Raw genomic sequence first — 27,647 nt, 5'->3', positions numbered from 1 at the left:
TCCTCTGGAAGATGGTAATCTATTCAAGTCCCCTGCAGTGAAGCTATCTCGACCTTTGAAACAGATGAAAAGTACACTTTTTCCAAATGTGACTCAAAGGATGTGAGGTTCGTGCACAAGGCAGTTCTAAAAGTGGACGGGTAATTACTGGTTCTGCTTCCTGTAATGATTTTGTGAAATCACGCCACACTGCCTCCCCCACAGAGAACAACTAGAAAATCTGTACATAATGCAACCAGGAGCCACTTGACGGCACTGGGGAGTGAACAGCAGCAGACAGATTCCAGGGGAGTAGTTTGAAGTGAATTCCTGTGGCTTCCAGTCTGGGGCCATGTGCAGTCAGAGCAGGGCATGGGAGGCAGTGGCTCTGGGAAAACCACAGTCTTCACAGCCCAAGAACAAGAAAAATGAAACTGGGGGGCTGTGGTTGTTACCAAACCAAGTGGGCTTGTTACCGAACCAAGTGGGCTCGCCTCCTGGTGAGTTAAATAAGACTATACCAGTGGAAGTTGTCTCACAAAGTAAACTGTATTTGCAGCAAATAGGAGGCCGTGAGGAATCATTTCCAAAGTCATGGCGTCCCAGAACTAAGGGAAGCAGGAACTTTTATTTCAGTTGGGGAATAATATTCAAAAGGGAGAGGTGGGGGTATTCACTAGCACAGGCTCAGTTGGAGAACATGCTTCCACATAATGAGGCCTAAGCTCCTCCTGGAGAGATCTTTGCATTAAAAATAAAGCAAAGGTCATGGGCATAGCTCTTGTGGTGAGGCTTGGTCAGTTTCAGGATGGCTGGTGGTTACATCTCCCTTGAGTGCCTCATTTGGTCAGTTTCAGGATGGCTGGTGGTTACATCTCCCTTGAGTGCCTCATTTGGTCAGTTTCAGGATGGCTGGTGGTTACATCTCCTTAACCTACAAAAGGAAAAGAAACAGCTTGGAATAACAGTTAATTGCTTCCAAACCCACCTTTGAGTTTCTCCAGGCACCTAGTCCCAGACATGGTCACTGAAGAGGGAGGGGGATTGCAGGAGGGGAAGAAATGTGCAGGGGAAACTTCAGACTCTGCCCTCACCTTTCTGACGGACTGAACCACGCATGCGCAAGCCACTCGCTAACAACAGAAGATCTGAACTGAGGCTGGCGCTGCAGCCAGGAGCCAGTTTGCGGTTCAAGACCAGCTGAGATCACTACCTGCTGAACCAAGAGACACAGTCATTGGTGGAAAATAACAGAATCCAGAATTTCCACCACACCACATTCATAATGTCCAGGACACAGTGCAAAATCACCCAACATCCAAAAATCAAGTAAATGGGACACATTATTAAGAGAAAAGAGGATCAACTGAGATAGATCCCAAGATGACCCAGGTGTTGGAACTGGCAGATAAGGATTTTTCTTCATGTGCCATAAAGCTCGGTTATTAGGTGCATAAACAGTCTGTATTATGTCTTCTTGATAATGGACCCTTTTGTATTTCACAACGACCTCCTTTATTCCCGGTCATATTCACTGTGCCTGAAATCTGCTTTATCTAGTATTAGTATAGCTTCTCCAGCTTTCTTTCAACTAGTGTTAGCATGGCATGTTTTTCCAATCTCTATTTTTAATTTATTTGTGTTTTTATATTTAAAGTGGGTTTGGGGTAGGCAGCATGTAGTTGAGTTTGCTTTCCTATTCAATCTGACAAATTATGCCTTTTAAATGGGGTTTTTAGACCACTGTCATCTAATGTTACTGCTGATAATAGTTAGATTTGAATCTATCCTGCGATTTGTTTCTTATTTGACCAATCTGTTTTTTGTTTGCTTTTTCCTCTTAGACTGCTTTTTTTTGGATAATTTAAGTATTTTTTATGATTCCATTTAATCTTTTTTGGCTTATTCTGGATAAGTCTTTGCTGTGTGCATGCGTGTGTGTGCATGCCTTAGGGTTTACAGTAAACATCGTTAACTTTTCACAGTTTATCTTCAAATAATATCAGACCACTTCATGACGCCTGAACAACCTCACAACAGTACTCTCCCACCCCCACTGCAGCCTCCGTGTCCATGTTGTCACACGTTTTATTCAACATGTTACATACCCCACAGAAAGTGCTCTCTATCCCTTTCTTCACATAAGGTTTCCATATTGTGTCATTTTCCTTCAGCATCTCTCAGCGCTGATCCGCTGGTGACCGTGAATTATCTCAGCTCTTGTGTGTCTGAGAAAGTTGATATTCTATCTTATTTGTACCCTTTGCTGCCAGGCATAGAATCATAAATTAGCAGCTTTTTTTCTCAATACTCTGAAGACCTTGCTTCACTCTGCTCTGGCCTCAGTTCCAGTAAGAGATCTGCCTTCATTCTAACCTTTGTTCCTCTGCACTCAGCAGGTCTTTCTATCTCCTGTCTGATTTCATGATTATCTTGTTATCACCCTATTTAAGCAATTTAATTATAATGTGCCTTCTTCATACTTCTTAGACTTGGGGTTCATTAAGTATCTTGGATATGTGGGTTTATAGTTTTTTTTTTTTTTAATAAAATATGGAAAATTTTCAGTCATTATTTCCTCAAATTGTTTTTTCTGTTTTCTTCTCTTTCTCTTTCTGGGACTCTGATTACATATATTTTAGGCCATTTGAAGTTGTCCTGCAGTTAACTTTCTGTTCATTTTCTTTGGTCTATTTTCTCTCTCTATTTTATTTTGAATGGTTTCTATGGTATGTCTTCAAGTTCATTAACCTTTTGACGGATTTGCTCTTAATCTCATCTAGTAAGTTTTCATTACAGATGTTTAATTACAGACATTTCATCTCTAAAAGTTTTTGGGTCTTTTTCCTATCTTCCATATTTCTACTTAACATCATCAGCCTTTTCTTTTTTTTACTGAAGTATTGACATACAATAATATGATAGTTTCAGGCGCACCGCATAGTGATTTGACATTTATATACATTATAAAGTGATCACCATGATAAATCTAGTTCCATCTGTCACCATACAAAGTTATGACAATATTGTTGACTTTGTTCCCCATGATGTAATCCCATCCCCATGACTTATTCATTTTATGACTGGAAGTTTGTACCTCTTATCCCCTCACCTATTTCACCCACCCCCGACCCCCTACATTGTCAGTCTTGTCTCTAACTTCTTGAACATGTGGAATATGATGACAGTAATAACATCCCATCTTTGTCTATGAATTACGTCATCTGTGCTATTTGTGGTCAGTATCAATTGAGTGATTTGTCTCCTCATTACATGATGTGTTTTTCTGCTTTTTTGCATACCAGGTAATTTCTGGTTGGCTGGTAGACATTGTGTATTTTTCGTTGTTGGAACCTGGATAGTTTGTACTCCTAAAAATATTCTTGAGCTGTTTCCTGGGGCAGAGTTGTGTTACTTTGAAACAATTGGAAACATTCAAGCTGATTCTAAGCTTTGTTAGGTGGGATCTGAGTAACCTTTAGTCCAGGGCTGACTGTGTTCCACCACTGAGGCCACTCTGAATACTGGACACAATCTCCTGCGAGTTATGGGGCTTTCCTAAGCCATGTGTGGACTGGTTGAACCCAAACCATTCCTGTCTGTGTGAGCTCCAAGAATTATTTCCTCTAATATTTTGGTGTTTGATTCTGTAGTGTTGGGTAGTTTCCTCACATGGGTGCACTGGTCATTACTCAGTGGAAGATGCAGTGGGCCCACGGAGAATCTGTGAAGTTCTCTCTTGCTGCAGTTCTCACTTCTTGGGTGGTCTTCCATATGTGCTCTAGTCACCTCAGCCTCCCAGGACACCCAGTGCCATCTCTTCAACTCAGGGAGAGCTCAGGGGTCCACCTGGGTTCTCCTTCCCTGTGCTGGAGCCTGGAATTCTCTCTCCAGGCAGCAGGGCCATCACAGGGCCCACCTCATCAGTTCCAGGTCTCTCAGGGGTCACTGAACTCTGCTGCCTGAGACCCACTGCATGAAAACTACTGTTTCATATATGTTCCCCAAAATTTTCAGTTGTTGTGGGAAGAAGGGTAAATTAGTTCCCTGTTATTTCATCTTGGCTGAAAGCATAAGTATTAAACAAAGATTTTAAAGTGATTGTCATAACTATCCTCCGTGAAGGTAAACAAACATGCTTGTAGAAAATGAAAGAGTAGGAAATCTCAGCAGAAAAATTTAAAAAAGAAAATTTTAGAATTGAAAAATACAATATTAGAAATAAATTCTTCACATGGAATTTAAGTAGAGCAATAGAAATTAACATGGAAAATAGAAAGAAAAAAGGGTGGAAAAATAACAGAGCCTCAGTCACTCTTAAGTAAGATCAAACTTTAATATACATGTGGTCTGCTTCAAAGAAGGAATGGAGAGAGAGAATGTGCAGACAAAAATACTTGAAGAAATAGTGGCTGGAATTATCCAAGTGATGGAAGATAGACATTTGCAAATATGATGCTCAACTAACACCAAGCAGAATGAAGACAGTCCCACATAGAGACACATCAGATCAAGCAGCTGGATACCAAGGCCGAAAAGCAAATGTTGGAAGCAACAGAGAAAAATGACACTTCACACAGAGGGGAATAATGATTTGATTAATAGCTGACTTCTCATCAGAAACTATGGGGACCAGAAGAGAATGAGAAAAGAGATTTAAAGTGTTGAGAGAGAGAGAAAAAAAGACCTGTCAATGCAGAATCGTATATCCAGCAAAAATATCCTTCGAAAATCACTGTTGAAAGACAGCATTTTCAGATTTAGAGAAACTAAGAGAAATTATTACCAGCAAATCTCTACAACAGAAGATGCTAAAGGAAATTCTTTAGGAGAAGGGAAATTATACCAGAAAAGGAATCTCAGATCCTCAGAATGGAATAAGTAGCTTCAGAAATGGTAAATATCTAGGTAAATGTCAAAGGCTACTCATTTTTTCTGCTTTCTCCTTCTAACTTTTGTATAATACACACAACTTACAGTAAAAACTGTAATATTATGGGGAGGGCAGAAGGATGAATAGGTGAGCATAGAGGGATTTTAGGGCAGTGAAACTATTCTGTATGACACAGTAATGGTGGATACATGTCATCAGACATCTGTCCAAACCCACAGAATGCACAACAGCGAGAATGAACCTGGTGTAAACTGTGGACTTTGGGTGATGATGACATGTCAGTGCAGGTTCGTCATCTGTAACAAATACACCATCCGATGGGCAAAGCTGATATAGGGGGGCTGTGCATATGGGAGCAGGGCATATATGTACCAAACACTCAATTTTGTTGTGAAACAAAAACTGCTCTAAAAAAATAAAGTCTTTAAAAAATGATAATATTTTCTTCTGAGGTTCATAAGATATGTAGATGCAGTACGTACAGTTACTACAGCATAAAGGATGGGCGGGGTGGCCCAATATGGCTGCACTATTTCCATATTTTACCTGAAGTACTAAAATGTTCATTGTAAGTGGAATAGGAAAAGTTAGAGATGGAGATTGTGAACCCTGGAGAAATGACTGAAAAAAAAAAATAGCCAATAGGACAAAAAATAAAACAATGTAATCCACCACATCACCAGAGTAAAGAAGAAAATCATGTGACATGCAGAAAATGCATTTGAAGAAATTCTACATCCATTTATAAAAGTCCAGGAAAGTAGAAGTAGAGGGAACTTCTCTAACTTGATACAAGGCGTCCCTGAGGACCTGCAGTCATCACAAACAGTGAGACTAAAGGCTTCCCCTGTAAGTCAGGATCAAGGCAGAGACATCCGCTCTCATTGTCCCCAGTTAACACCACTGGATTCTTAGTTGGTGTGAAATAGCAAGAAAATCAAATAAAAGGCATACAGATTAGAAAGGAAGGAGTAAAACTGTCTTTTTTCACAGATGACATGACTGTCTACATAAAAAATCCTTAAGAATATAGCAAAAAAAAAGGCTACTGGAATTCATAAATGAGTGTAACAAGGTCATAGGATACAAAGTCAACATACGAAAATCATTTGTATTTCTATACAGTGGCAATAAATGATTGGAAATTGACATGTTTTTTCTTTTGCTTGAGGAAGATGGTCCCTGAGCTCACACCTGTGCCAATCTTCTTCTACTTTGTATGGGATGCTGCCACAGCATGGCTTGATGAGCAGTGTGTAGATCCATGCCCAGGATCTGAACCCGAGAACCCAGGGCCGTGGAAGTGAAGTATGAGAACTTAACAACTGCGCCACCAGGCCGGCCCCCAGAAATTGACATTTTTAAAGTGCAACTTACAATAGCAACAAAAATCATAACATATTTAGGAATAAATCCTATAATATGCCTGTAGAATCTCTATGCTGAAAACTACAAAACACTGATGGAAGAAGTAAAAGAAAACTTCAATAAGCAGGGAAATGGTCTTAGTCTATTCGGGCTGCTATAAAAAAACCCACAGACTGGATAGCTTATAAACAACAGACATTTATTTCCCACAGTTCTCGAGGCTGAGAGTCCAAGATCAAGGTGCCAGCACGGTCACATTCTGGTGACAGCCCGCTTCCTGGTTCATAGCTGGTGCCTTCTTGCTGTGTCCTCACACGGTGGAGGGGACAAGGGCTCTCTCTGGAGCCTCTTTTGTTATAAAGGCACTAATCTTGTTCATGAGGGCTCGACCCACATGACACAAGCACCTCCCAGAGGCCCCACCTTCTAACACTCTCAACCTTGGGGGTTAGGATTTCAACATGTGAATTTTGGGAGGACATAAGCATTCAGACCCCAGCAGAAATATACAGTGTTCGTGGATTGGAAGACTCAGTATTTTAAATATTAATTTTCCTTAAGTTGATCTATACCAATTACAATTCCAGCATATTTTTGGTAGAAATTATGAAGTTGATTCTACAATTTATTTGAGTAGGCAAAGTAATTAGAATAGCCAAAACAACTTTGAAAAAGAAGAACAAAGTTGGAGGCCTTAAACTACCTGCTTTCCAGGCATATTATAACATTACGATAATCAATAGTGTGCTGGTGAACGAATAAACACACAGATCAGTGGAACAGAAGAGAGAATCCAGAAACAGAACCACACATGTATGAGCAATTGATATTTGACAAAGTTGCTAAAATAACTTAATGGAGAAAGAATGGTATTTTCAAAAAGAGGCACTGGAAAAATGGAATATTCATATGCAAAAATATCCACCATAATATATAACTCAAAACAAAACAAAACCCCAAAATCCTTGGACCCATGTCTCACACCACATACAAAAATTAACTCAAAGTGAATCATAGCAGTAAGTGTAAAATCTAAAACTATAAATCTTCTGGGAGAAAATATTCATGACCTTGGATTAGGCAAAGATTTCTCAGGTGTGAAACCAAAAGCACACCCATAACAAATTTTGTTTAGTTAAACTTTATCAAAACTAAGAACTTCTTCTCTTCAAAAGACACTGTTGAGAGAAGGAAAACAAGTCAAAAACTGGGAGAAACCATTTCTGCAACACATATCTGTGAAGGCTTTTTATTCGGTGTATATGAAGAACTCTTAAATCTGAATAACAAAACAAACAACCTCGTAAAAAATTGGCAAAAGATTTGAAGAGGCACTTCAGCAAAAATGATACACAAATGGAATGAAAGTACAGGAAAAAATGCTCAACATCATCAGTCATCAGAGAAATTCAAATTAAAACCACAATGAGATACATGTGTGCACCTTTCAGAATGGCTTAAAAAATTAGCAACAATATCAAGTACTGGCAAGGAAGCAGAGCAACCAGAATGCTCCTACACTCCTGCTGGGAAAGCAGAATGTTTCAGCCATATTGGAAAACATTTTGAGAGTTGCTTGTAAAGTTAAAGAAATGTTGACCATGTAATCTTTCTGATCCAGTAATCTTATTCTTGGATATATGTCAAAGAGAATCAAAATGTTACGTTCACACAAAAATCTGTATGTTGATGTTTATAGCAGACTTATTCACAATTTCCAAAAACTGGAAACAACCCAAACAGACAAACTGTAGATATAAATGTTCTTCAGCTAGTAAATAAGTGGCACATCCATCCAATGGAATATTATTCAGTAATGAAAAGGAATAAGCATTTTATATGTGAGACGAAATGGATGACTATCAAATACAATCTGCTAAGTAAAGAAGGTAAAGCTCAAAAAGTTGTTACATAGTGTGTGATCCCATCCCTGTGAGATTCAGGAAGAAGCAGAACTACTGATAGGGAGCAGATCAGTGTTGGCTAGTGGGGAGGAGGGGCTGCCACAAGGGGCAGACAGGGAATTTTGGGAGCAGCAGAGCTGTTTTCTGTCTTGATTTCTGTGGTGGTTTATGAATGCATGTGTTCATAACAAATAGTACTGTAAAATAAAAAAACTTGACTTTTATGGCATGTGAATCATGTCTCCATTACTTCCTTTGGAAAAACCAGTAGGAAAGTTTTAAAAAGACAAATAAAGGGGAAAAAACTGGAGGAAACGAATAGAGAAAGGAAATAAAGTTACAGACCCAAAACTATGTCAATAGCTATTTATTTTTAATTTTATATATTTTTAATAAAAATTATATATTTTAAAGTATCCAATGCTGATTTGATGTACATATACGTAGTGAAATAACTACTTCAGTCAAGTTAATGGACACCTCATCTCCTCACACAGTTACCATTTTTTTGTGATGAGAGCACCCAGCTACTCTTTTAGCGGATCTCAAGTATTCAGCACAGTAGTATTAACTGTGGTCATCATGCTGTACGTTAGATCTCTGGACTTATTCAACCCGCATCACTGCAGCTTTGTACCCCTGACCACCATCTCCCCCCCTCAACCCCAGCCCCTGGTAACCGTTCTAATCTCTGCTTCTATGAGTTCCATGTGTTTTTCTGTTTTTTTAGATTCCACGTATAAGTGAGATTATACCATATTTGTCTTTCTCTGTCTGGCTTGTTTCGTTTAGCTTAATGTCCTCCAGGCTCATCCGTGTTGTCACAAATGGCAGGATTTCCTTCTTTCTCATGATTGAATAATATTCTGTTGTGTATATGTACCACATCTTCTTTATCGATTCATCTGTCAACGGACACTTGGGTTGTTTCCATATCTCGACTACTGTGATTAATGCTGCAGTGAACATGGGGGTACAGATATCTCTTTGAAATACTGATTGCATTTCCTTTGGATATATCCCAGGAGTGGGACTGTTGGATCACGTGGTAGTTCTACTGTTAATTTTTTCCCTTACGTTCTTTTATTTATCATATATGTGCAGATCTGTTTTATGTACAATGATTGGTTCTATCAATCATACCAAGGTGTTCTATTGATACTATTGCTAATTTTTTGAGGAACCTGCATACTGGTTTCCACAGTGGCCACACCAATTTACATTTCCACCAATGGTGCACAAGGGTTCCCTTTTCTCCACATCCTCAACAAGACATGTTATTTTTTGTTTTTTTGATGATGGCCATTCTAACAGGTGTGAGGTGATATCTGATTGTGGTTTGGATTTGCATTTCCCTGATGACTAGTGATGTTGAGCACCTTTTCATGTATCTGTTGGCCATTCATATGTCTTCTTTTGAGAAATGTTTATTCATATCCTTTGCTCATTTTTCAGATGAGTTACTTGTTTCTTGCTATTGAGTTGTATGAGTTCTTTATATATTTTAGATATTAACCCCTCATCAGATTACAGTTTGCAAATATTTTCTCCCATTCTGTAAGTTGTCTTTTCACTCTGTTGATGATTTCCTTTGCTGTGCAGAAGCTTTTTAGTTTGAATGAATCCCATTAATCTACTTTTACTTTTGTTGCCTCTGCTTTTGGGGTCATGTCCAAAAAAAGCATTGCCCAGACCAAACTCAAGTTTTTCTCCTATATTTTCTTCTAATAGTTTTATGGTCTCAGGTCTTAAATTTAAGTCTTTAATCCATTTTGAGTTAATTTTTACATACGGAGTGAGGTAAGGGTTCAGTTCTTCCATGTGTGCAAAACCAGTTTTCCCAACACTATTTGTTGAAGAGACTATCCTTTCCCCATTGTGTATTCTTGACAACTTTGTCAAAGATCAATTTACCATAAATGCATGGAGTTATTTCTGGGCTCTCTCTTCTGTTCCATCGGTCTGTGTGTCTGTTTTAATGCCGGTGCCATGCTGTTTTGATTACTATGGCTTTGTAGTATACATATATATATTTTGGTGAGGAAGATTAGCCCTGAGCTAACATCTGTTCCCATATTCCTCTATTTTTGGTATGTGGGGCACCACCACAGCATGGCTTGATGAGCAGTGTGTAGGTCCGCGCTCAGAATCTGAACCTGTGAACCCTGGGCCTCCGAAGTGGAGCAGGCGAACTTAACCACTATGCTACCAGGCTGGCCCCCATAGCTTTGTAGTATATTTTGAAGTCAGGAAGTGTGATGCCTCCAACTTTGTTCTTTTTGTTCAAGGCTGTTGCTGAACAACCTGTGCTTGAAACTCCTATCCCACCATCTTGTTTGCTCATCATTTTACACATTAGTGGACTGAAGAGTTCAGTTAAAGGCCGAGATTCTCGGGAGGGATATAAAAATAAGACCCAAATGTATACTATCTACAAAAATTGCACTTTAAATATAAAGGCACAGACAGTTTGAAATAAAATAAAAATAAAAATCACAACAATTGGAAATGCAGTAGAGTTGCCTCTTTATGCCTCTTTATGCAGATAGAATCATACATGAGGAAAAATCCGAAGAAACCCACAAACAGTTAGTACAGGTGCTGGAACAACTGGACACCCACATGCAAAAGCGTGAAGCTGGACCCTCACCTCACACCATCCACAAAATGAGTTCAAAATGGATCCAAGGCCTACATATAAGAGCCAAAATTAGAAAACTCATAGAAGAAAACATAGGAGTAAATCTTTGTGACTTGAATTTGGCAATGATTTCTTAGATATAACACCAAAAGCACAAGTAACAAAAGAAAAATTAGACAAATCGGACTTCAAAATGAAAAACTTTTGTGCATAAAAGGAGAATATTAAGAAGGAAAAAAGATAATCCACAATCCAAAATGGCAGAAAATATTTGCAAATCCCACATCTGATAAAAGTCTAGTGGCCACCAGGCCAGCCCCCTCTGCCTGGCAGGATGCCCTGAGTGATAGAGGTCTCAACCCCCCAGCACCTGGACACCGGTCATCTTCCGCACTGCCAAGGAGTGAGTGCTGGACTGTTCTGACTTATTCAGAAACAGTGACGGAGCCCAAATTCCTTTCACAATCACCCTAGAGGTCAACGGCTTCAGTCTGCTCCTAAAGAACACACGGTGTTTGCGAGTCTGAGAACCAAAAGAATTGTCTTCACTTTTCTGAAAAGTGTGTCTTATTATTTCACATTAGTGACCATTTTCAAACTGGCTCCCAGTGGTGCCCTCCCACTTTGTTTATTTCTCTGAAAGTGGCCGTGGCGACTTGGCTGTTCTCTGTTCCCAACCCCCACGGTGTGACAAGGCCGATGACATCCGATTCCTGGGATCCTGACCTAGGTGGAGATTAACTCAGCCTCAGCCTGTGATGGGAAGTGATGGTCCCAGCTCTTCCTCTTCTCCCTCCCCTGTTCTCATCCTCCTGCTCTGCACAGTCTCAGAGTTGCCTGACATCACCACTGACAAGCCCTGCAGAGCCCAGAGATTTCTCTTTGAAGAAAAGAAAAACTCTGGAGAAATCAGAGGGATAAATAAGGAATGTACCCAATTCCTGCCTTGTCCTTCTCCCAGACTAATCCTGCTGATGGCCAAGAGGATGAACAATGAGAGAGAGTGGTTTCTCTCATTAGAATTTTAAAATCCTCCAAGTAATGGATCGTTTTGGAGCATCCTGTGTTTTCCTGCTTGTCCCAATAATATATTATTACTAAACTTGAATAATTTTAATGGGGGAAATTCTTTATCTCATAAAAATGCTGAGCAGGGGATCCATTTAAAAAAATGTTATCAAAGTAACTCCAGGGGTTTACAAGGAACAAGGAGCCTACACCCCTGTGTTCCAGACATCAGCTGAGACATTCTTGCCAGGAGCCAGGGCCCTTGGAGGGAGGGGTGCCCATGACCCTCCTCCAGCAGGGCGGGCCTTCTCAGGTGCGTCCCCCAACATGGGCGCACACACCACAGGATCCTAGGTTAGCCAGTGGCAGGCAGCCGGCTAGGGATATGGGGACAAGTGAAAACTGCTCACTCAGACTGGGACACCCCTGGGCTAAACTCAGGAGCAAGGTGTGATCCAGGCCTGTAGACCCAAAAACCTCACCATGAGTTCTTTCCATCTGGATACGGCAGTGGAAAGGAGAAGGTGCTGGGTGGGGAAAAGCATTACGCTGAAAAGAGCTCCTGCCTCTGCCACCCGCCTGGAGTTTGGTCTCCAACAAGCATGGGTTTTCTCACCTTTAGAGAAACGAGGGGTAGAAGCCATCGAGTTTCCTCAAGTGCTTGAGGGGCCTCATTTTCAGAGCTGCTCAGCTCCCTTCCCTGCCCGCAGTGCGTCCACGGGACCCCAGCCCACGACCCCTCCCTTCCGATCTTTCCCTTTGGAAGCTTCAGATGTGCCCACTCAGGCACCTAGTGGTTTGGGGTCCTGAGCTGACGCAATTTTAATGAGTTTCCATCATTTTCAAAGGGAAAAATGGGAGGGAGGTGGCTTGTTACTGAGACAGATCGCAGCACACCTAGAAGGACAGGACACTCATTTCCATTTACCTCGTCTGATGACCCTCCAGTTCCATCAGTGGTTGAGTGAACGCGGCCTGTTCTTCCCAATCATGGTGCAAGTGTGTAATTTCTCCCAGTGGAATTTGATTTTAATGAGAGGCTAGCTCATAGGAGAGAGTCATTATCTAGATAGCATGCACGCGTCAGGTTAATTTTAAATCAGCTTTTAGGTCAATCTGTCTTAATTAATCCATTAACTGTTTTTGAATAGCAATTTCAATAATTGTTTTAGCATAATACTTGGCAGTGTAATTGCTTTTTGGAATCTGTTCATTGAGATGTCAGAGTCAGATCCGGGGCTCCCTCCCTGTGCCCGAGTTTGTGTGTGTGTGTGTGTGTGTGTGTGCGTGTGTGCGTGCATGTACAAGCATGTGGGGGGTGCTTCCTCTGATTATTAATGAATGCATTTTCACGAGGCTTATTGATATCAGGGAGCCCTGCCTTTATTTTTAAAAAATTGTTAAATAAAATTTTAATGTTAGAATAGTTTTAGATTTACAGAAAATTGTGATGATAATACAGAGTTCCCATATACTTCACACCAAATTTTCCCTGTGATTAGCACCTTACATTAGTATGGCCCCTTTGTCACCATTAAAAAACAGTAGAAAAGATCAATGAAACAAAGAGCTGGTTCTTTGAGAAGATAAACAAAATTGACAAACCTTTAGCCAGACTTACTAAGGAAAAAGGAGACAAGGCTCAAATAAATAAAATTAGAAATGAAAGAGGAGAAATTACAATGGACACCACAGAAATACAAAGGATTATAAGAGAACACTATGAAAAACCATATGCCAACAAATTGGACATCTAGAAGAAATGGATAAATTCTTAGACTCATACAACCTTCCAAAACTGAATCAAGAAGAAATAGAGAATCTGAACAGACAAATCACATGTAAAGAGATTGAAACAGTAATCAAAAACCTCCCAAAAAATAAAAGTCCAGGACCAGATGGCTTCTCTGGAGAATTTTACCAAACATTCAAATAAGATTTAAAACCTATCCTTCTCAAACTATTCCAAAATAGAGGAAGATGGAACACTTCCTAACTCATTCTATGAGGCCAACATCACTCTGATACCAAAGCCAGGCAAGGACAATACAAAGAAGGAAAATTACAGGCCAATATCATTGAGGAACATAGATGCAAAAATCCTCAACAAAACATTGGCAAACCGAATCCAGCAATACATTAAAAAGATCACACAGGGCCGGCCCCGTGGCTTAGCGGTTAAGTGCATGCGCTCCGCTGCTGGCGGCCCGGGTTCCGATCCCGGGATCGCACCGACGCGCCGCTTCTCCGGCCATGCTGAGGCCACGTCCCACATACAGCAACTAGAAGGATGTGCAGCTATGACAGACAACTATCTACTGGGGCGTTGGGGGAAAAATAAATAAATAAAATCTTTAAAAAAAAAAAAAAACACACACCATGATCGAGTGAGATTTATACCAGGGACACAGGGATGATTCAACATCCGCAAATCAATCAACGTGATACACCACATTAACAAAACGAGGAATAAAAACCATATGATCATCTCAATAGATGCAGAGAAGGCTTTTGACAATATCCAACATCCCTTTATGATAAAAAGTCTCAGCAAAATGGGTATAGAAGGAAAGTATCTCAACATAATAAAGGCCATATATGACAAACCCACAGCCAACATCATACTCAATGGGGAAAAACTGAAAGCCACCCTTCTGAGAACAGGGACAAGACAAGGGTGCCCACTCTCACCACTCTTATTCAACACAGTACTGGAGGTTCTGGCCAGAGCAATTAGGCAAGAAAAAGGAATAAAAGGAATCCAAATAGGCAATGAAGAAGTGAAACTCTCGCTGTTTGCAGATGACATGATTTTATATATAGAAAACCCTACTAAAGAATCCATCAGAAAACTATTAGAAATAATCAACAACGACAGCAAAGTTGCAAGGTACAAAATCAGCTTACAAAAATCAGTTGCATTTCTATACTCTAATAACGAACTGACAGAAAGAACTCAGGAATACAATCTCATTTACAATCGCAACAAAAAGAATAAAATTTGGCTTATTATGATTTCAATCTTCTGAAATTTATGGAGGCTTGCCTTGTTTCCCAACATATGGTCTATTCTCGAGAATGTTCCATGAGCACTTGAGAAGACTGTGTATTCTGCTGTGTTTGGATGGAGTGCTCTCTATATATCTATTAAGTCCATCTGGTCTAGTTTTTCATTTAAGTCCACTATTTCCTATTGACTTTCTGTCTGGATGACCTATCCATCGATGTAAGTGGGGTGTTAAAGTCCCCTACTATTATTGTGTTGTTGTTAATATCCCTTTGAGGTTTGTTAATAGTTGCTGTATGTACTTTGGTGTTCCTCTGTTGGGTGAATATATATTTATAAGTGACATGCCTTCTTGGTGGAGTGACTCTTTTATCATTATATATTGCCCCTCTTTGTCTCTCATTACCTGTTTTATCTTGAAGTCTACTTTGTCTGAAGTATGGCAACAGCTGCTTTCTTTTATTTGCCATTAGCTTCGAGTATCACCTTCCATCCCTTCACTCGGAGCCTGTGTTTGTCTTTAGAGCTGAGATGTGTTTCCTGGAGGCAGCATATTGTGGGGTCTTGTTTTTTAATCCATCCCGCCACTCTGTGTCTTTTGATTGGAGAATTCAATCTATTTACATTTAGAGTTATTATTGATATATCAGGGCTTAATGCTACTAGTTTATCACCTATTTTCTGGTTCTTCTGCACTTCCTTTGTTTCTTGTCCTGTGTGTTTTGGACTACCAATTCAGTTTGGTAGTTCTCTATGATGGTTTTCTTAGTTTTCTCTTTATTTATCATACATGTCTGTGTTCTGATTATTTGCTTAGTAGTTACCATGAGGTTTGTATAAAAAATCACATAGATGAGATAGTCCGTTTTCTGATAGTCTCTTATTTCCTTAGACTAAGTCAATTCCATCCGTTTCCTCTTCCCCTTCTAAGTTATTATTGTCCCAACTTATTCCATCTTGTGTTATGGTTTGTGGTTAAAATGACAAGATTATATTTATTTTTGGTGTTTTCCTTCCCTTTATCTTTGCTGTTATAATTAAGTATTTGCTAACCTGTTCTGATAGAGAGCTTCAATTTTTCTGATTTTGTTTACCTATTTTTCTCCTTGCTCACGGATTTGTATCCCCCCCCCCTTTTTTTTTCCAGGTATGAGGGCCTTCTTGAGCATTTCTTGTAGTGGGGGTCTTGTGGCAATGAACTCTCTTAGCTTTTGTTTATCTGGGAAAGTTTTTATTTCTCCATCATATCTGAAGGATATTTTTGCTGGATATTCTTGGCTGAAAGTTTTTGTCTTTCAGAATTTTGAATATATCATTCCACTCTCTCCTAGCCTGTAGAGTTTCTGCTGTGAAATCCGCTGAGAGCCTGATAGGAGTTCCTTTGTACCTTACTCTCTTCTGCCTTGCTGCCCTTAATATTTTTTCTTTGTCATTGACTTTTGCCAGCTTTACTATTACATGCCTTGGAGAGGTTTGGAAAAACTTCAAACTTCCCCAGGTTTGGACTGTTCTCAGTTATTATTTCTTTGAACAAGCTCTCTGCTCCTTTTTCCCCTCTCTTTTCCTTCTCGAATAGCTATAATCCTTATGTTGCATTTCCTAAATGAGTCAGATATTTCTTGCAGAATTTCCTCTCTTTTTTTTTAGGCTTAGTTCTGTCTTCTCCTCCATCTGGAGCATTTCTGCATTCCTATCCTCTAGATTTCTAATTCTATCCTCCATACTCTCAGCTCTGTTCTTTAAAGATTCCAGACTTTTCTTTATCTCCTCCATTGTGTTTTTCATCTCCAACATTTCTGACCGGCTTTCTTTATAGTTTCAATCTCTTTTGTGAAGAAGTTCCTCATTTCATTGAACTGTCTATCTGTATTTTCTTGTAACTCATAGAGCCTTTTTATGATAGCTATTTTGTGTTTTGTTTTTCTTTTGAGGAAGATTGGCCCTGAGCTAACATCCGTTGCCATCTTCCTCTTTTTCTTTTTTATCGCCAAAGCCCCAGTACACAGTCATATATCCTAGTTGTCGGTCCTTCTAGTTCTTCTATGTGGCATGCAGCCTCATCACGTCCTGAGGAGCGGTGAGTAGGTCCGCGCCCAGGATACCTACTGGCGAACCCTGGGCCGCCAAAACAGAACGTGTGAACTTAACCGCTACTCCACTGGGCCAGCCCCCATGATAGCTATTTTGAATGCTCTGTCATTTAGATTATAGGTTTCTGTGCCTTCAGGATTGACTTCTGGGTGCTTGTCACTTTCCTTCTGGTCTGGATATTTAATATATTTTTTCACACTGTTTGACGGTGTGGATTTGTGTCTCCGCATGATAGTATCTGGTTGCAGCTTCCACCTGCCACCATTGGGTGGGGGTCAAGAGCTGTATATTCTGAGCCCACAGTGATCCATGGATACTTTGGCCGACTGGCTGTGCTGGAGCACGGGACAGGGGGAGGGATGCTTTCTTTTGCCTGCCCAATCCCAGGGGCTTCTCGCTCTTCCTTTGCTATCTGCTCTCCTGGGGTGCTAGCTTGATGAAGATACCCCTCAACAGTTCAGTCACCTCTGTGTGGGGGTTTCCCATGGGCTGTGAGCGAACTTGGAGAGTCACAGTTTTCCCACAGAGGGTCGCCTCTCCCCCTCTCTCTGCAAGCCATGCGGTCCCGAGGTCACTGCCATTGGGGAGCAAGAGGAGCTCTCCCTACCTCCTTCCACTTCCTCTGGGGGGGTGTCCAGCACCTCCACGTTCAGATGTATAGCTGGGTGGGTCTCTCAGATGTCTTTTGTGTTGTGTGAGTGTCCTCTTTTGGTATATGAATGTCCTTTTTGTTGTATCTTAGTGGGGAGAGTCTAAGGGGAGAGCTTGCTCCATCATGATGCTGACATTATCTCCCAAATATTTTATAATAATATATGGACTGTAACTTTACTCAAATTGTGAAAAAACCTTTAGAGACTGTCATCAAAAGTGTAATGCTGCATAGCTCAAGTTGTGCAGCCCATTCTTCTCAAAGAACCAACACTGCTAATTCTAGCTCTTTCTCCTTTACAAGTATTTAAATCATAAAAGAGTACCCGGTATGTAGCATTTCTATTCTTGGCTCAATAAATTATTCAACATTCTTTTAGCAAGCAAAAATAAGTTAAATACCACAAAAACGTTCACCCTCAAAACACAGATTTGCAAAGATACTGGAGACGTCCAAAATTAACCAACAGGCTACCCCTGGGCCAATAATTTTTAAAAACTTCCTTACCATGCTAATACTGTGCTTTAATCTTGGTTGGCTGTTCCCATTTTTCCTTCTGAACAAAAAACCTGAGACTGGTTTTACTGCTGCCCATATCTGCCATTTTCGACACAAGCAACAGTAATGGAGGAAGACCCAAATGTACTATCTTTCACATGCAGGCACTTGGTAAAGCTGCCAGGGGTGGCCAGTGTCCACCTGGAACAGGTACAATAGTAACCATGCCTTCTCCATCCAAATTCTAGTTTCATTCTTGCCTCCACAATAACCTTCAAAGCTGACCACATAAGCAACTCATCCACGCATCCGTGCAATCATTCATATATTCAGGGCTCTGAAGATGAATATGAAAGCCACTCAGCTAGGATCAACAGGGAAAACAATCAGGTAAGTACAATACCTGTCAGGGACCCTGACAGACTGGACACCCTAACCTAGCAGAAGGACTCAAGGAGGATTTCACAGTGGAAATTACTTTTCAGCTAAGACCTGAAGGATGGGTAAGAGTTAACCCAAAATTGGGGAAAGCAAGAGTAAAAAGACGAGGGGAGAACATTCAGGCAGGGGAACTAGCATGTTAGAAGGCTCAAAAGTAATAAATAAGAATAATGATGATATTGACAAAAATAATGATGAATAATAAATTATTGACTCTCTGGATCAGACACTGCTTTAAGGTTCTATATGTATTAACTCATTAAGTTCTCATAAATATCCTTATCCCCATTTGACAGATGAAGAAATGGACGCACAGAAAGTTGAAGTAATCATCCCAAGGTCATAGGGCGAAGAGGTGGTGGGACTTGGACTGAACTGAGGCGCCTGAAGACAGAGCCTACCTGCTTACACTGTGCTACAAAAGATCTGGTCATGCTTCAGAAACTGGAATTTTGGTCCATGAAGAATTTTAGGGGGAGGCTGGCAAGGGTGGTGATGATGAGAATTAAACCAGGGCAGATAATGGAGGGTCTGGGAAGCCCCTGTACCAGACACCTCTCATGTCCTCCTCACATCCTCCTGGCCCACCTTTTCTTCTACCAGCCACAGCTGCAGCAACCTGCTGTATGCAGTGAACCTGGCAGCACCTGCGTCAGGTGCATCAGGTGCTACCAGGGCTGCAGCACGGAAAGCCTGGATGTGAGGAGTCAACACCTCCTGGGACAGCCCTGACCAACAGGGGTCAGGAACCAGTAGGTAAACAGCCCCTTCTTCCTTGCCTTCAGTGGACACTTGTGGGGAGAAGAGGGGCAGACTACATGGCTCCTCTGAAAACCTGGAGGGATGGAACCCTAGGTTCCCACAGCAGTGATCAGCTCCTACTTCATTCTGCCCAGCCCTCCTCTTCAGTTTTATGTGACTACTTCCTACAAATTACCACCTACACGCAAACCCTCCTCTCACACTCTGCCTTCTGTGGGGAACCAGATTGAAACAGCCATGTTAGACAGTTTAGATTTTATCCTTCGGGCAGTCAAAGACAGCATATTTTTGGCAAATCATACCTTCTCTCTTCCAGGAAGCAACAAGAGGCTGAGCGAGGGGAACAAACTCAGCAAAATGATGGCTTGGTAAAGGTTCCCATTCTTCTCTCACCTCACCTCTCCCACCACCATTACACCAGGAAGCCACCCAAGAATAGGGTGCAGGAAAAGTCTATACCCTGTCTTCTGCTCCGTTAGCCAGAGGCTAGAAAAATGGCAGCTGCCCTGGACTCCTTCAGCCTGGGGCCCACTTCTGAGGCCACGGCATCTACAACACTGCTACTTCTTCCACCATCTCACTGGCTCTTCTCGTCTCCTCTAGACCTACTAGAGACATATGGCTACCTGACTGGTACCTTTGGAGGGACACTAAATCTTAAAACCAAAGAATAAGCTTGAAGATGAGGAAATAAATGGAATAGATAGATGATTTGGTTTTAAAATATTCTTGGCTTCTCTCTCTTCTGGATGAGATGTTTTCATTTCTCACTCATATTATGATGTAAATAAATCACAGATTAAATGCTATAATAGCCAGAAATTTTTCATATGAACAATATTGGAGGTAACACCATACATCTGGCTTAAGGATGAAGTTCAGTTTCTATAAAATAGAATTAAAAATATTAACATTTTGCTCTTAATATTAGATTAAGTAACATAAAAAGGATAACATGTATATTATCCACTGCTCATAGTAATTTTAACTGTCATTATCATATATCCAGGAATAAGTGAGACACCATGTAACCCTGCCTACAACAGTTTGTTGAAGGGCCAGCTACAGCAATTACGCCTTAATCAATACACAGGCTCAAGGTGTTTAAATTGTGGCCAAAAAGAAAGAAAGACCACAAGGCATCTTTCTTTTTTTTTTCAAAATTTCTTCTTTAAATTTATTTATTTAATTAATTAAATAATTTCATCCCCAAAGCCCCAGTACATAGCTGTATATCCTAGTTGTAGGTCCTTCTAGTTCTTCTGTGTGGGATGCTGCCTCAGCACGGCTTAACGAGCCATGCGTAGGTAGGTCTGCACCCAGGATCTGAACCAGCAAACCCCGGGCTGCCGCAGCGGAGCACGGAAACTCAACCACTACGCCACTGGGCCGGCCTATAATCCATCTTATTCTTAAGACATTTAAGCAAAATAGATTCCTGAGATAACACAAATACTGAATGATGAAAAGAAGATAATTTTTATCTTATACTAATTTTAACCAAGTTTATTCTTACATTTGACAGTGATTATATTAAATTGCAATGTTTAGGTGAAACTACTACACAGCAGAAATAAGAGAATGGTAAAAGTACTGTAACTATGGTATTTCTAACATATATTAGGGTTAAATTTTTATTGACTAACATATGCAAATTGGTTTAAAAACTGTTACCGCTGTCCTTTCTTACCTGCATATATCAGATTGATTATGTTCATAAAGTTTCTTTTCCAGGTCCAATCTCTTCTTTTCACTATAATACAGAAAGAAAATGTTTTATGAATAATTACACTGATAAGTAATAGGCAGTTGGATTTAGAACATGATCTCCTTTGAAATCACACTTTTCTAAGAATGCTTCTCTGGCCTCTCTCAGAAGCAGAAAATGCCAGCTGCGTTTGAAACTCAAGACAAAAATACTTAGCAGTCATCACGGAAGTCTAAAAAGCAAAAAGGACACTGAAATGAAGCAAAAACAAGATTCTCAAAGTAAATGGGGAAATGCAGTAAGAAAAGGCTGGGAAGCAGGTTCAATCACTCAGCAAGTATTTCTTGAGTGCCATGATGAGCCAGGCACAGTTCTAGGTCTGGAGACTAATCCGGTGTACACCAACCAAGGCCCCTGCCCTCAGGCAGCTGACATTCTAGGGGGAAGGAGAGACAATAAACAAGATAAATATGTAAAATATGATATGGCCAGACTTCTCTGAGACGGTGACAGTTGAGTGATGGGGATCCCACCAGGTCTGGACACAATGCCTCCACAAATCCACCCTAGATTGAAGACTGGTGGCTTGCTCTGTTCCCAACTAGACACGCCTGGGCAGAGCCAAGTAGCTGAGTTAGGAAGAGGTCTCTGAAAAGTAGACCTGCCCTCACTCACATTTAATGAAGACTAGGCCCCCTAACACTATTACTTCAAATTTGGGGGGATTTCTTTTTACAACTTTGTAACATCGCCGTGATTTGTCACTGACTGCTATCCTGTGATGATCAGGTGAGTGCTGGCAGTCAGCTAGAGGACAGAGCTTACCCTGCACACCCAGCCTGGGCAAGAGGTAGGGGAAACTGGGCAGCAGGGGTGGTAGCAGCCAAAACCAAGGGGCTAGGGGTAAAACTGCTAAATGAGAAGCCATCTCAGTCCCAAAAAGAGTCCTTGGGAAGTTTAACCACAGAGGGCCCCGCTCAACCACCACCAAAGTACCAGCTTCAACCCCATCTAACTGAAGCCAAACTGCGAATCTAAGTTAACAAGAACTAAAGGCCAAAAGAGAAATCACATAATGTCTGAGAGAAAAATGCTAAAGAAAAGACTGAATCAATGACAAGGAGTCCAACAGAAGGTGAGCCTAGCTTGGCCCCCTGAGGGACAGGGGCTGAGCCCACATTCCATTTGTGAGCTCTTAATTATTAGTTTCTGTTTTCCTTCAGAGAAAAAAAAAAAGCCCAAAAGTTACTCTGTTAGCTAAATTATAGGTTAAGTAAATTTCTTTGCTTAGCATAATCTAGAATGGAAACCATCATTTAACCAAAATTCTTTTAATGGGAAAATGGGGTCCAAAATCCAAACACTGAATCTTTGCTTGGGGAATAATCTCTTCCTCAGTTGGGGTATGCCTACGTTAAAAAAAAAGGAAAAATAATTAAAAAAAAAAAAATTACAGAAACAAATTTTTAATCTAATAGCTTCACACAGATCTTTATTTTCTCATTAAGAAGACTGAACTCAGAAGAGAAGTGAAAGAAATATGGTATAATTGCTTCCACGTTAGAAATTTTTATTTGTCACTTTCCTCCCTTCTAAGGTTCAGTGATCAATAGGATATTTAGTTCATGAAAAATGAATGTCCGGACAGAGTGAGCAATTCGTCACTAAATTATGAGACAGACCCTTAAAGGCATCTATGACCTTGTGCCTCTGATGTCATGCTTTACTTCTGTGGAATTTCTGCCAAGAAAGCATGACTGGAATCTGGTCATGAAGAAACATCAGATGGACCCAGCTTGAGGCTCACTCTCCAGAATGAAAGCTGTTCTCTATGAAACTGTCAGGAACAGGAAAGGCAGGGAAAGACTGAGGAATAGGCACAGATGGGGAGAGACTGAAGAGACATGGCAAATGGGTTCACAGATGGACTCCTGGACCAGACGATAAAAAAGACAGTGCTAGGACAGTTGGTGAAATTTGACTGGGGTCTGTGGATTGGTAGATCAGCATTGATTTCGTGACTGGGAGGGTTATATGGTGATCACAGAGAGAGCACCCTTGCTTTTTGGAACTATGCACTGGAGTGCTTAGGAGTGATGGGGCACCAGTTCTCAAATGGTTCAGAAAAGATTAATAATTTTAGATAGAAAGAGAAAGAGAAAATATAACAAAATGTTAAGAGTTGAGGAATCTGGGTGAGGGAAATATTAGAGGTCTTTGTCCTCTACTTGCAACTTTTCTGTAAGCTTGAACTCATTTCAAAATAATTGTAACAATTTACCTCTGACTTCTAGTGAAGAAGGACCACAGTCTCTTTGGGAATCCACCACCTCACGAGCAGCAAGTTCTTTTTAATAAAGAACATAAAACTTCTTTGTTCTTGCTCTATCTCCAGTAGGGACAGACTGGTCAAACTTCTTCTCTAGCATGACACTTCCTACACTGAAAAACCACAAACACCTCTTGGCCTTCTATTCCAGGCAAAATGATGCTACTCTAATTCACTCTTCATCACAGGCCCATTTTCTAACCTCAACATCCATGCAGCAGTGCCTCTGAGTGCTGTCTTTCATATGTTTTAAATTTAAAACTTAAAACAAGATATCTACCCCAATAAAAAGCCAGAGAAAGGATTATTGGGAGGATCATTTTGCAATTCCTACAGATTAAATCTCTGTTTCAGAATCTTTGGAACATCCAGCCCCGGGATATGTACCCGCTGTCAACGGTTTCAGGCACCTGCACCCCTCACTTGGACCTTTCGAAGTTTTACACAGCTGGGTGGTCCTTAAAGTGTAGTATGTGGTCTAGTTTCCTCCTTTTAAGCCACCTGTTATTCAGTTTTTGTATCAATATCATCTTCAGCTTTACTCAACTAATACCTCAGCGTCAATTTCTGGACCTTTACGATATCTCACCCTGAATCAATATTGGTATTGAAAACACTGGGGCTGGTTAATGGGCCTTTTAAACAGATGTTTTTATATAATTGTAAGTGTCAACTCCACTTACATGTTTCTACTACACTTGTGGCACTATATGCACTGTACAGAGTCATTCCATCAGGCTCTTGTAGATTCAACGACATTCCCACAATGCAAAGAAAACACTGATACAAAAAGGAAAAAATTCAGAATATAAAATTACATCTATGTGTGACTACAGCTAAGACAATCTGGGCTAGAAACACACCAAGTACAAGGGAAAAGCCCAGTTATTAGACCAGCTAACATTGCAATGACCCACCTCTAAGAGGGCTGAGAAAGGGCAGGTTGTTTTTCTCTCTCACTCCCAAGAAATCTGTGGACTGATAAAGCAGCTGTGACTACCCAAGGTCGTAGCCTGTAAATTTCTGGAGCTTTAGGAGACAATGGTCCTTGTGGTCAGCGGGATTGGTTACGAAAAACAGGTACATTCAAACACTCCAATAGGGTACAGACAATGATATTCATTATCTGTTGCTTCACAAAACTACAGCTTTCAACTTTTTTACTTTGAGGCTCTTTATTTACTAGAGAAAAAAAAAATCTGTGGCCATACTTTACATATTAGTCAAGGCCTCTCATTTCTGTGAAGAACCAAGGTTCAGAGAGGCTGAACGACCTGCTCAAGGTCACACAACAGTTCACAGACTGGAACCCAGGTTTCCATGTTTCTACCGCACTTTTCTGTGTATCCAAAATTATTAGCCTCTGTACTTATTAACTATGCATTAGAGTTAGTCATGGACTTTTAAAATGAAAAATGAGTATACACAGCAACATATCTGTACTGACTTAAAAATAAAACCAACCTCCAAAGGCAGAACCATGAATAGGCTATAAAATTTGACTCAAATTCCTTATACAATTTCAACAGCCTCACCTTGCTTAATAGTTAAAGCATTAAGTGTTAAACATTAAGTAATAATCATTACACAGTTATTATACCATAAGGACTATAAACAGCCAGGTGTTCCTAGCACAGGAAGCAAAAATGATAACTCACAATGAACTTAGTTCAAAAAGAATGCCATTTGAACCAGTGACATTTTAAAATTTAGAACTTGGGCTAAGAGATACAAATAACTAAAGGCCTGGGGTAACTAAGCTATTATTCTAAGAGAACAGAGTCAAAAAGCAGTTAAAAAAAAAAACAACTCAAAAAACGAACACACACACAGTACAGAGAACAGATTGGTGGTTACCAGAGCGGAAGAGGAGTGTGGGGAGGGTGAAAGGGGTAAAGCAGGACATGTGTACAGTGACGGATGGAAACTAGACTTTGGGTGGCGAACACGATGGACTCTATACAGAAGTCGAAATATAATGATATACACCTGAAATTTATATAATGTTACGAACCAACGTGACCTCAATAAAAATAAATTAGTAAAATGTAAAGAAAAAAATTACACCCACACCCAGAGGTGAATTTGTTTTATTATTTGTTTGTTTGCTTTTTAACTTGGAGCTGGACTTCAGTATAAGATTTCACTTTGGGGATGGGACAATAGCTTAAATTGGTTTGAATCTATAAACCAAACTTTAGTTTTTCAAAATGGTTAAGGAACCTTGGAGCAGAATTGAAATGTTAAAATTTATTTTAGGGGCCGGCCTGGTGGCGCAAGCTGTTAAATGCGCACGCTCCGCTGCGCCGGCCCGGGGTTCGTGGGTTCGGATCCCGGACGCGCACTGACGCATTGCTTGTCAAGCCATGCTGTGGCGGCATCCCATCTAAGTGGAGGAAGATGGGCACGGATGTTAGCCCAGGGCCAGTCTTCCTCAGCAAAAAGAGGAGGATTGGCAGATGTTAGCTCAGGGCTGATCTTCACACACACACACAAAAAATTATTTTATTATTCTTATTGTTCTTCCCCCTGGTGATTTCTTTTAATGTATTTAATCTTATATATAATGGGTTTTTTTTTGTGTGTGTGTGTGTGAGGAAGATCAGCCCTGAGCTAACATCCATGCTAATACTCTTCTTTTTGCTGAGGAAGACTGGCTCTGAGCTAACATCTATTGCCAATCCTCCTCCTTTTTTTTTTCTCCCCAAAGCCCCAGTAGATAGTTGTATGTCATAGCCGCACATCCTTCTAGTTGCTGTATGTGGGACGTGGCCTCAGCATGGCCAGAGAAGTGGTGTGTCGGTGCACGCCCGGAATCCGAACCCCGGCCGCCAGTAGCGGAGGGCACGCACTTAACCGCTAAGCCATGGGGCTGGCCCCAATGGTTTCATTTTAAACACAACCTAACAAACAACATTAAAGAAACTGGGTTTTTTTTCTTTAAGAAAAAGCAGTTTAAGTGTACTGATGCACAGAGCAATGTCTTGTCTTTTAATTATCAAGTATACGCAGACACAATATCATCTTTGAAATATCACACTGTCCACTCTTCCTGGTTGACTGGAACATGGTCATTATTTGGTGGCAATGTGTGGCTAATGTTCTATACAAGACATTTATACCTCCTGGACATTAGCTGGTTGACTTGGGATTTCTTCCATTCCTTTAACAAACATATATCAAGCCCCTCCTCCACCTAAGGTACTCTATTATCAGCTAAAGCTTCAGCTAGATATGGTTTCTGAGCTCCTGGAATTCTCCATCTAGGCAGGGAGCAAGTCACTCAAGCCACTATCTAGAGTCCTTTAAGAATGCCGACGTTGCATGAGTTAGGGAACAGGCTGATCAATACTTAGTGCAGGGAAGCCACTGAAGGAAGTGATTTTTCAAAAGCTGGAGTTGAGGAGGTTCCTGGGGTGGGTGAGTGGCGGTATGTCAGAAAGAAAATAGGATGTAGAAAAAGATTAAAGAGTAAAATATGGTGAGGACAATTAAGGAGGCCTGTTGTAGATGCTCTAAAAATATTTGACAAAAATTAAATCTAGCATAAAACCAATATAATTCCTTCCTTTTCAAAACCACTTGCTTCTGCCTTTACCTTACACGTAACTATTGTTGTCATTTTAGCATTGTTACACACACACAGCTCTCTTCACTAAAATGATTTTGTAACTTTAACACTCATTAAACCTTTTGTTTATCAAGAGATCCAAACATCTATTTCCTTTCTTGTCAACTCATGAGATTTCCAACACCAATTAATATAGCAGCTAAATAATAGTTCCAACAACTTATCTTTTATGTGGTTATTTATAGCAAAGTGCTTTTTAATTTTCTTTCTTTATGTGCTCTTAGATCTAGCTGTCTTCAGCGGTTCTCATCTTTCATGTCTTAATCAAGGTATCATACATACTCCAGAAGCTGGACTTCTCTGTCTGGAAATTTCATCCCTTCGCTGGAACTATGGCCCTCAAAAAGTCTCCCGCATTTAAATAGGGCATATGTTTGACAAACACACACACACTCACCTGCCTGCGTTCCTGGACCTGTCACCACTGATGCAGTGCAGCTGTCAGGGTGGGATGACAATTTGAAGAGACTGCGGAGGGGGCGTGTAGAAGGGAACGAGAGAAATTCACGAGGCTTGACTGAGAGTGACAGGCAGGAGAACTCCTACTCCCCCTTCCGGGCAAATTCAGCGACGCGGCCGCGTCCTTCAGCGGGAGATCTCCAACAAGGGGGTCTCTCCGGTAAACTCTGTCCTCCAGGCCCCAGTGGGAGCTTGGGGGCCGTCGCGGGCGGACCCAGGCCCAGGGGAACCACGGGCGGGGCGAGTGGGAAGGACAGACGGCAGGGCACCAGCCG

General features: G+C 40.8%; 1 long non-coding RNA gene across 2 annotated transcripts; it reads right to left on the bottom strand.

Moving 5' to 3' along the window:
- Positions 1 to 508: 508 nt before the first annotated feature.
- On the bottom strand, positions 509 to 27,647 carry LOC131403237 (uncharacterized). Of its 2 annotated transcripts, none has more exons than XR_009219315.1 (4): positions 27,311 to 27,647; positions 20,936 to 20,998; positions 1,074 to 1,195; positions 509 to 913 (listed from the first exon to the last, which is right to left on the bottom strand). It is a non-coding gene; the product is annotated as an uncharacterized LOC131403237 (long non-coding RNA). The 2 variants fall into 2 exon arrangements; XR_009219314.1 differs by having other exon boundaries at positions 1,074 to 1,192.

The sequence above is a fragment of the Diceros bicornis genome, unplaced genomic scaffold (genome assembly GCF_020826845.1).
Source record: "Diceros bicornis minor isolate mBicDic1 unplaced genomic scaffold, mDicBic1.mat.cur scaffold_61_ctg1, whole genome shotgun sequence".
NCBI classification, from domain to species: Eukaryota; Metazoa; Chordata; class Mammalia; order Perissodactyla; family Rhinocerotidae; genus Diceros; species Diceros bicornis.
Note: the sequence above shows the minus strand (reverse complement) of the source record. Positions and strands in the feature narration are given on the sequence as shown.